Raw genomic sequence first — 7281 nt, 5'->3', positions numbered from 1 at the left:
GGAAAATACAACGGCAAACCCAGGCAGCTCAGAGCAGCCAAGCTCGCTACCTGGCAGAGCTGGTGGCCAGAAATAGAAATCGGGCAGAGGGCTGCGTCCACCGTGGATGCGGAGACAGTCCTTTCCTTTGCCCTTTCCAGCTCCCGGCAGCTGCCAGCATTCCCGGGCTCACATCCCCATCAGTGAAGCCTCGGCCTGGCCTTTCTGGCTGTTCAGTGTCCCTCCCAGGTAGTCACAAAAAAATAAAGCTTAAATGCACAGAATAATACACAGCAAAGAACAAAACAAAACACACCCTGCACCCACAAAAGGAACAAAAGCCAGATTATATATGAATTATGTTCAGTGGCTGGGGAGATGGCTCAGCAAGAGGTCCTGAATTCTACTCCTCAAAACCCAGACCCACATCAAAGCTGGGCATGGTGGTGTGGGTCTGAAAGCCTGTCGCTGGAGAGATGGAGACAGACCGTCTCTCTCGGTCTCTCTGGCTTGCTGGCCAGCAGGTGTAACCTAAAAACAGTAAGTCCCCGGCCTCAGTGAGAGACCCTGTCTCAAAAAATAAGATGGATCACCTCTGAGAAATGACACACAAGGTTGACTTCTGGCTTCTACCAACATATACATGTCCACATGACAGGTACCCAAACCCACTTGGATGTGAGTACACACACACAGACACACAGACACAGACACAGACACACACACAGACACAGACACACACACACACACAGAGAGAGAGAGAGAGAGAGAGAGAGAAATTACTCTGACAATTTTAAAAGATGAGAGAACATGTGGGTCATATTTATAAACACAAAAATGATTTTGCCCCCATTCTAAGGACTTTCAGTATTTATTGGAGCCCTACTGTGTGCAGGATCCAGTGTACACCGGGAGTCAGGGGATACTGGGGTTTACATTTGTCTCCCTAAAGCTCCTGGGTTGAAAATTTGATCCCCAAATCAGAGATTGGTAGCGATAGGAGGTAAGGTCTAGGAGAGGTGAACGAGGTTAGGTGAAGTCATGAAGCTTCCCCCTCCCCCCCCCAAGATGGGATTAGTGAGTTAGTAAGAAGAGGAAAACGGAGTTCTAAACCCTTTACTCTCAGTAGCATCTAGCCTTTGTAGAAACAAATCTCTCTCTTAAGATTTATTTATTTATTTTATGTATGTGAGTACACCATAGCTGTCTTCAGACACACTAGAAGAAGGCATCAGATCCCATTACAGATGGTTTCGAGCCACCATGTGGTTGCTGGGATTGGAACTCAGGACCTTTGGAAGAGCAGTCAGCTCTGAGCCATCTCTCCAGCCCAAAATAAATCTTTTGTATTTGTAAACGAACCAGACTCTAGTGTTGTGTTATAGTAACAACATTAATTAACTCAGTGGAGATGAACTTTGAGACTCTTGGAGAATGTATCCCCAACAGTCTACAGTATAACTATAATATACAGAGAAGAAATATCAATTATTTTATTTTTTGTTTATTTTAGATTGGATCTCGTGTAGCCCAGGCTGACCCTGAACTCATTGTGTAGCAAAGGATGACCTTGAATTCTGACCCTCCTGTCTATCTCCTGAGTGCTTGGTTGACCCACTAAATGCCTTTGCTATTAAAAGCCTAAGCATTGATTATTCCTCTAGGCAAGCAAAGAAACAAGCCAAACAAAAACCCCAAATGCCAAACCTCAGGGAAATTCAAGTGCAGTGCAGAAGAGAGCAGACGGAGGGAGCCTCAAGTCCTGACGTCTGTACTGGAGGTGGAGAAGCGGGTTACAGGATCCGATGGTTCCAGCATCCATCCAAGACTGAAAAAAAAAGTTTCTTCGGCATGAGAGGAAGTGCAGTTGTGACTGATGATGGTTCTGGTTGTGGGGGAGTTGGCCTGTGCCACATGGGGGCTTTCTGCTGAGAGGAAACAGCTCCCAGGCCTGAAGAGATTTCTACTCAGAACAAGTTTGAAGAATCCTGAAGATGTCTGACATATTCCTTAGCAGAAAGCCAGGGCCAGGTGAATGGACTCAGCTATTTAGGTACTATCTGGGGTTCTAGGGAGGTGAAAACAGAGGATTTCAGAACATGGACCCAAATGTGACGGTGACAGAGCATTTGTCATCTGCAAGACTGGAGCCTGCGGGAATATTCACTTTTGATTTTCGTTGCTTAGTCATTGAGCAGCAGTGTGACATCAGGTAGGTTTTTGCTCTCAGCTTCAGTATTCTAATCTGTAGAGTGGGCATGATGACGATTTTATTCGCAGGGTTGTCATAAGGACAAAATCAAAGGCAATATCTTGTGTGCCCTGGGGACTCCTGTTGGGGTGAAGAGCCTGCTACCGTTTCCCCCAGATCTGGAGAGTGGTCTGATCAGGTGGGGCAAGCTTGGAAGTGAAGGGTCCTTTTTGCACAGGCTGTGGACACTACATCTGAACCTGGACCTGCTACCTTTACCTGGGTTCACAGTGCTTTCTGAAGATGACCATGGAAGGAGGGTACATTTTCTTCTAGCCTCAGGCCCTGGGTGGTGGCTCAGCACTGCTGGGGGTCAAAGTAACAATTGCTTTCTGAAGATAAGAGTCAGCCCCTGGCAGAGTTGGAGATGTCAGAAGCCATGAGGGCAGAGTATAAAAGACTGGGGCTGGAACTCCTAGCTTTGGCAAAAACCAACCAACCAAACAAAATAAGGGCTGGCAAGAGGGCTTGGGTGTTAAGAGGACTCTGCTCTTCTAGAGAAATTAAGTTTGATTCCCAGCACCCAGGCCAGGAGGCTCAAAACTGCAGGGGTTTGTCACCCCCTTCTGGTCTTCCAGGGCACATGCACTCTCGTGGGCATATCCATGCAAAGACATACATACACATAATTAAAAAGATTAACTCTTAAAAAAGAAAACAGGCTGAGCGTGGTGGTGCATGCCTTTAATCCCAGCACTCGAGAGGCAGAGGTAGGCGAATTTCTGAGTTCGAGGCCAGCCTGGTCTACAAAGTGAGTTCCAAGACAGCCAGGACTATACAGAGAAACTCTGTCTCCAAAAAAAAAAAAAAAAAAAAAAAAAAAACCAACAAAACAAAACAAAACAAAAAAACCAAAAAAAGAAAAGAAAACAAAGTCTGAGACAGGGTTCCTGTTAAGGTAGAATTTGGGATAAATTGTGAGCAGCTTGGGGACCTAGAGGGGCAGAGGTGCTTTATGCTTTTATTTTCCTCTCTGTGTCGTCCTGGCTGGCCTGGAACTCTATAGACCAGGCTGGCCCCAAACTCACAGAGTTTCCACATGCCTCTATCTCCCAAGGATCAGATTAAAGGTGTGTGCTACCACTGCCTGGCTTGTTTTAAGCCTTTTACTTGTCTGTTTGAGACAGAGTCTCAGTATGTAGCCCAGGCTGGCCTTACACTTGGGATCCTCCTGCCTTAACCTCCCCAAGTGGGTGCTGGGATCACAGACCTGGACCACTGTGCCCAGGGTGGGGAGGGTTTGAATTCATCTTCTCTGCAGGTGCCTTTCTCATGCCAACTGCAGAATGACTGTGTGTGGCTCAGCTGCCAGGAGCGAGGCCCCTTGTCCCGGGCCTACATGGCTGGGTTTGAAATTCCTCAGCAGAGACTACAAACCCTGTGAGCAGGAGGAGAGCAAAGGCTAGTCTATGTGCTCTGGAAGGCGGAACCAGGTGAGGCGAGGCCCCTGCGTTGTCTCACTAGTCTCTTCTGGAGGTGGCCTTACCATGACCAGTCTGCCTTGCGTGCCGGGTGATGGAGTCCATGTCTCTGTAGAAGTCGCTGCCATTCTAGAGTGTGGCTGATGGCTACTGTCACCAAGGATAACGTATCTCCTCCTGTCAAGATTCGGAAGGTGTTGATGACAGCTGCCCCTGGGAGTGGCAGCCACTCAAGCTAGCCAGAGGGAGTCAGGGGAGGTAGACCTCCTTCCGGGAGCCACTGGGTGCTGGGTGCTGAGTGCTGCTCTGGCAGGCACCATGGCTTTGTGCTCCATGGAAGATGGGCACGCAGGACTACCTTGAACATTCTGGAAGGCTCCTCAGCTCAGCTGTGTTCAGTCAGGTCAGCTCTTACACCCAGCGCAGGCTAGACCTAGAAGTGCCACACTGAATTCCTTTTTTTCATCATTGTCCTCAGCCCTTTTTCTTTTTGTATCTCTCTCACTCTCTTAGATCTCCAGACCCAAAGCTCCTGCCACCTTGATTCGGCCCTTGGCAGAACGTTTTCCTCTTCTGTCCCTAGGAAACCTTGAGAACACAGTCCCCTCACGTCTGGCCCTAGGTCTAGCCTATGGCAGTAGCTGCCAATCACATTGGGGGTCTCCCCTCTTTCGCCACCCTACCCCCACTTCACACACTCCTACCCCAACTCTTTCCTCTCTGTCCTGCTCTGATGACCACCCTCCCCCCCACCTTAGCCTGACAGCTAAGATCACTTAGCAAATTCATCTTCCCCGGCTAGACTGCCACAGTCATTGAGCGCTGGGGTTCCAGGTCAGCTTTCCTGGGAGCCCCCACCCGCCCCCGGACACATGAATTCACCAGACTGAACCTCGGCGTCTTTACCCCATGAACAGCTCCAGTCTTGGGACGCTGTTGCTCTGACGATGGCCAACAGCTGATATGTACTTACTGTGTGCTGTGACTGCGGGTGGCCTGCGCAGATCCAGGCACGAGAGGACGGACAGACAGGCAGACACACATCGTGGGGGCGGGGGTACAGAGAGACTGAGATTACTGTCTGGCCTTCCTGACCCCACTTCCCACTCCAGGCTGTGGACACTCAACTCTTAAGGGCAGATGCTCCGAGTTCAAATGGTCTTGTCCGTTTGGTTTGTGCTGGGTCCTCAGAAGTGGAAGAGGGCTTCACACAGCGACATCCCCAGCCTCTGCAGCGATCTTCCTTCACTGAGGCCCCAGAAACACCAAGTGCATGTCACCGGCTTGCCCGCCTCCCAGGGCATGCCGGGCACTGCCCAAACTCCTCCCGGTCTGTGCCATCCCAAACCAGACCGTAAGCAGATGTGTATATAATAAGGCCCATTTCTCAGATAACAAAACTGAGTGTCAGAGATGATCCTTTCTGTCGGCCCCACAACCAGACTCTCTGCTTGGGCAACACTGGATTTGGTTCAGGTTGTTGGAGTTCCTCTCTGTGTACTTCCTTTTGGCCAGCAGTCCCCACTGTCCCCCACTCTGGAGCAGACACCCCCACACACCCCGCCCCCAGGAGCCAGACACTGTTGGTCTCTTTTTCCCCCAATTGCATTTTCAGCCCAGGCTGCCTGGCTGGCTGGGGACACAATCTCGGGAGATCCTCTTTTTAACAGTGCCCTTCACATGCCCTCGGGCGCTGTCCTGGCAGTCGTGCCTGACATACCAGGGCATTGTCCTCTGTGTGAGACTGAGATGCCAGCGACAGCTGTGGCCTGACCTGTCTGCAGCCCCTTCGCTGAGGAACTTGGAACCATGACAGTCCAGAGGGTTTATGAGCCCAGTGATCTATATAAAGGCCATGGTCTGCTCTTCAGTCATGCGACCTGGGGTCACGGGGTGAAGGGCCTTTCAGTGTGTCTTCAGCCAACACTCTGTGGGGGCTCTGAGCCTGGGATCACAGGCCGGTGTGGCCTCAGCTCTGTGGACACTCAGGACAGCGCCTCCTGGCTCGGATGGAAGCCACTCCAGAAGGGTGAGGGGCCAGCCACCTTTGTGGTCCCCACTCAGCTGTTTCCTGGGACAACTTCTCTTTGCCACAGGGCCACAACTAAAATGGCCCCAGATGCTGCCAGCCATCCCCAGGAGAATCAGTGGCTGGGATGGTGGCCAGGACGACATGAAATGGCTCTGTTGGTGCCTCTGACTTTATGAACCTGTTCCTGGGTGTTAGGTGACAGCAGAGTCCTTATTCTCACTCAGAAGTGCAAGGCTCCCCTTCCCTCTGCCCCTTGTCACTGAGTCTATAACATTATCTCCTATGCCACCATCAGAACTCAATTAGCTCCTTGTAGTTCCTGCAGGGCACAGCCAAGCCTTCCCTGTCCCCTGGATGACACAGCCACTATCTGTCATTTTCATGACTCCTGTTCTTCCTCTCAGCATTCACCTTCATTCCGGATTTGGGATTTGACTTTATTTCTGCAAGTATCTGTCTCCCACCAGAACTTCAGGAGTGTTGAGAGAATTGTGTGTGTTTTTGTTGGCGTGCCCCACCCCCACCTCCAGCACCTAGAACTCTAGGAAAGTCTAAATCCTTGGAACCCCCACCCCCCCCCAGCCAACCTGTCTCTGTACAGCTCTCCTGGTAAAACGGCTTCCTCTCTCTGCACAGCTCTCTCTAAAGTAGCCTCCCTTTCCTCTCCTCCTGAGAGTTGGGCATATCCTATTCTGTCAAATCTTTCTCTGATTCATCACTTTGTCTGCCACTCAATTAGGCATCACTTTCAAACTGGCTGCTCCCTTCCACAATCTAACTTTTCCTTCATTGTTTGGGATTAAAGGTGTGTACGAAAGCACGTCTGCGTTCTAGTCGGAGGGATTAAAGGTAAAGCTAAGGCCGAATCACACCACAATTGGAAACTGGTTTTGCCAGTCAATAACACAGTCTCAGGGTTCACAATGTGATCAAATAAAATACCTCGCAGCAGGTTGTCAACTTGGCTCTTGTGGGAAGAGGCGCTCACCTGAAGAACTGTCCCATTCAGGTGGGCACATCTGTGGGGTATTTTCTTGGTTGCTGATTGATGTGGAGTAATGGGTAGCCCACTGTGGCTTATACAAGAAAGCAGCCCGAGCAAGCCACAGACAGCACGGTAGTACATAGCTTCCTCCTGGGTTCGTTCCTTGAGCTCTGGCCTGGCTTCCAGCGATAACAGACTAACCCAGAAGCCAGAATTTGTCCTTTCCTCCTCTTGTTAGCTTTTGGTCATGATGCTTATCACAGCAACAGAAAGCGCACCAGCACAACATGCTTAAATGGAAAGCTTAAAAACCTGTGGGAAACCAGAGAATTTCCAGAAAGATCTCTGGGGAGTTGGACTTGACTGTCAGCTGAAGGATCTTAAGGTAAGATCTGTCTCCGAGAAAGGCCCATCCCCAGCTCTAGGAGGTCTGTGCCCTGACCCAGGCACTACAGGCAAGAGGCTATGCCTCCTCCCGCCTAGAAAGTTTCGGCAGGCTGCCTGTCCTGTCCATCTCTAGCGGCAGTTCCGCAGCCTGCCGGCAGGGGGAACACGGCCCCAGGCTCTGCGCTGCTTAGGGGACTGTGCAGTCGCGTGGGAGAGGGGGCGTGGA

The 7281-nt window shown here is 50.6% G+C and overlaps 1 protein-coding gene across 5 annotated transcripts in view, besides 1 other annotated feature; it reads right to left on the bottom strand.

The window, feature by feature from the left end:
• Myl2 (myosin, light polypeptide 2, regulatory, cardiac, slow) overlaps positions 1–5751 on the bottom strand; it is a 20750-nt gene extending 14999 nt beyond the window's left edge. Inside the window, exons 1-6 of one of the 5 annotated variants that reach the window (NM_001384328.1) lie at positions 5372–5751; positions 4780–4899; positions 4625–4647; positions 3717–3828; positions 3441–3608; positions 1687–1807 (exon numbers count right to left, since the gene is read on the bottom strand). The gene's annotated coding sequence lies outside the window, so the exon portion shown is untranslated. Of the gene's footprint in view, positions 1–572; positions 651–1686; positions 1808–3440; positions 3609–3716; positions 3829–4009; positions 4085–4624; positions 5287–5371 lie in introns of those variants that run through there. The other 4 variants (NM_001384329.1, NM_001384327.1, NM_001384331.1 and 1 more) reach the window with 4 other exon arrangements.
• Positions 3707–6257: an enhancer, noted in NCBI's record as "VISTA enhancer mm77". NCBI's record gives its function as "enhancer in: heart[6/6]" and the evidence as "EXISTENCE:transgenic organism evidence [ECO:0001131][PMID:17130149]".

Source organism: Mus musculus, chromosome 5 (genome assembly GCF_000001635.26).
Source record: "Mus musculus strain C57BL/6J chromosome 5, GRCm38.p6 C57BL/6J".
Classification (NCBI taxonomy): Eukaryota; Metazoa; Chordata; class Mammalia; order Rodentia; family Muridae; genus Mus; species Mus musculus.
Note: the sequence above shows the minus strand (reverse complement) of the source record. Positions and strands in the feature narration are given on the sequence as shown.